The sequence below is a fragment of the Tenrec ecaudatus genome, chromosome 5 (genome assembly GCF_050624435.1).
Source record: "Tenrec ecaudatus isolate mTenEca1 chromosome 5, mTenEca1.hap1, whole genome shotgun sequence".
NCBI lineage: Eukaryota > Metazoa > Chordata > Mammalia > Afrosoricida > Tenrecidae > Tenrec > Tenrec ecaudatus.
This window is the reverse complement of record NC_134534.1, coordinates 95,588,759-95,591,834: the sequence shown is the minus strand read 5'-3', so window position 1 is coordinate 95,591,834 and position 3,076 is coordinate 95,588,759. Positions and strand designations below refer to the sequence as shown.

Genomic DNA, 3,076 nt, shown 5'->3' with positions numbered 1-3,076 from the left:
TGAGAGCAGAGAAGACAGGAGTTTCAAAGGAAAGGGGATCCAAGCAGAAGTTGAGAGATAACAGAAGTGATAGTGGAGTGATAAAAGGGGAGAGGTGGAGGCTAGCCTGTCAATTGAGTCCCTCCTACTGTGTGTGGCCTTCTCATTAAGAGATTCCTGGGAACCTCCCTCCCTTTTTCTCCCTCACTTTCCTGCTAGTGAGCCACTCTAGAACCACAAGACTTTGCACCCATGGGCCTATCGTCTTCCTGCATTCTGCATCGCTGCGTGTGGCTATGTGACTCGGAAGAGGGCTTATGGACGAGCAATGGACTTATGAACTAGAGTTGCACAGGGCTGAGATGTTTTTCCTGACATATAAAGCTTCTGAATATAAAGCTCTTTCTTCATATATATGAGTGCCACTGGATTTGCTTCTCAAGTCAACCCGGCCTAACACAGAGAGACTATGTTGAGAGGGAGAGAGAGGTGAAAGAAGGCCTCAGGGCTCCCTCTATGACTGGAATCTAGATGTGAAGTGAGTTTAATGTTTATGCTTCTTTACATAAAGAGCATTTCTATCTCTTGCAAATGAACAAACACCAAGACAGACATTAAAACAAAGTTTAAGTCACACACACACACACACACACACAGTGGCAGAAAGCGAGAGAAAGAAAAAGAGAGACAGGGACACTCGTTCACCAGTCATATAAACATAGACTCACACCACTAGCCTTGCATGCTGGGATGGATTGGCATTACTTTACCATGGCCGATAGGCATATCAACGTTGCCCTGAGGACTGTGAGAGAAATCAAATTGGGTGGTGAAGGAAAGTGGACTATTTTGAGCTTGCACCCTAAAAGCAAAAGCAGGAGTCACAGTAAAGACCCACAGGCATCTCGATCGAAATGCATCACACACACACCCCTCCTCAGAATCATTGCTTTCCAAAGAACAGGCCTTGAGCACCACAGTGAAGCTTCTCACGGAGGCAGACACGTCTGGAGGGCTTTGGGGAAATACATCAATCGAGTCATCCTTCTGTAAATGTAAGGAGCATTAAGATGTTGGTGAGGCCCATGGCCAGCCTGTTATTACCATCTGTGGTAATATAGGCTTCTCAAGCCATTCTCAGATTAGGATAATTTTATTTTTATAAGTACCATCTAATGTATACTGATGAGGTAGGAAATGTGGAGAAGCAATTTTTAGAAAGAATGACAGAGAGACTAAATCATTTCTCTATGGGAGGCCAAAAGGAACAAACTTTATCAGAAATTGGAAAGGCAGGGAGAAGAAAGAAGTAGGAAGCCCACGGGTTCCATGCTCTGTCTTGAATGCCTGGGTGAACATTAAGGAGTGGTTTTTTACCATCTTTGTCTCACTTTCCTGGTATGTAAAAGGGAGACAATAATAATATCAATAAAACACTTGCCTAACTAGGTTATTTTATCAATTAGATGACAATTGCTTTGTACCTGGCATTTGGCATATTTTCAGTACATTTAACTGTAATTATTATCTTTGGTTGGTGCTATGGTTTAAATTTTTCTGTGATACTACTGGGTTAATTGAAACTCATCTTTCAGTTATTAGAGGGACACGAACCCCTTGTGCAAGACTTGAATATCTGAACCTGTAAGTTGAAAGGATGACTAACAAAAATTAGAAGTAGAGAGTTATTTCAACGAAACACACACAACCAATGTAAGTTAAATCATTGCCTAAATTCCTAACAAGTGGTACAAATGTAGAGAACAAATAGAAGACAGAAGCCAAAAATGTCTGAACAGGGACTTGAACCCCGGACCCTCAGATTAAAAGTCTGATGCTATACCACCTGAGCTATCCAGACACTCTAATTCCTAGATGAAAAATCGCATCTGTTAACGTATTAAACACATTCAGGCCTCATCAATATAATAAAACTTTCCCAGGACTTTTCCCAGGATTTGAAGCAGATGGGTCACCGTGCCACATTTCCCTGGATCATCAGCTCTCCCCTCTTAAAGTTTTATCCTAATAGTTATCCCATAATTGGTAGATGAGAATTCCCACATTTCTCTCTGAATCCATCTGTCAAAAGATAACTCAAACCCACCTCAGAATACAGGACTCCTTCAGAGACGAAGGTCTTTTCCCATGGTGAAAGAATTAATGTCCCTCCAACATAACTGCTTTTCAGACCTTCCCAAGTGTCTTTCCTCCAGGCTTCTCTGCATCACTGTATTCTCCGAAACCCCAGGGTGACAGGTTCTGCTTAATTCCAGGAGCTATGCTAGGAGTATTGCAGACCATTGATCTCCTGGTCTCTCATTCTAACACATAAGGGAATCATTCTTTGCACAGGGATTCTAGGAAGACGTGTAGACTCCACATGAATTTTCTCTGGCCTAGAGGCCCCACATGATCCCCAACCTCATTTGCTTTGGGAGAAGTACAACCAGAACTCTTTTTAGAATCAAGGATGGGGGCTTCATCTCACATGCCTTTGACATGTCATCAGGAGGGACCAGTCTCTGGAAAAAGGACATTGATTTAAGCTGGGTTCTCTAGAAAAGCAAAACCAGTGATTTATATATGGAGAGAGGTGCGGAGGGGGGGGGGGGTTGTGAGAACGGAGAGAGATTTATATCAAGTAAAGAGTTCGCACAGTTATAGAAGCCGATAAATTCGCTCTAGTCAATTCTGTGGATCATATGTTAAGCTGGTTTCCTCTCCGGATTTGCATAGCTACTGGGGCTGACAGGCCAGGCTGCAGAAAGAGGGGCCATGGAGATTAGAGGATAAATGCCAAGGTACTTGAATAGAAGTCAGCAGATCAGGTTTGGGGAGACAGAGTCCAATGGAGCCAAGGTCAATCTCAGGTCAGAAAGTCAGATGTCAAATCAGATGGCAGACTGCTCATGACTCTCAAGGTCAGCAGTCAATACGGTGGGCCATTGGCTCAACTTCTCAGGACGGGAGTTCCATGGGGCAGATACAAAATACAGACCAACAAGAAGCAAACACATACTTTCCACCAAATCCACTTACAAAGGAAATAGGCCACATCCCCCAAGAAACTTGATAGGGCGGTGCCCTGAGTAAA

General features: G+C 43.3%; 1 non-coding gene across 1 annotated transcript; it reads right to left on the bottom strand.

The window, feature by feature from the left end:
- Window positions 1-1,767: 1,767 nt before the first annotated feature.
- TRNAK-UUU (transfer RNA lysine (anticodon UUU)) lies at window positions 1,768-1,840 on the bottom strand. The gene has a single exon. It is a non-coding gene; the product is annotated as a tRNA-Lys (tRNA).
- Window positions 1,841-3,076: the final 1,236 nt, after the last annotated feature.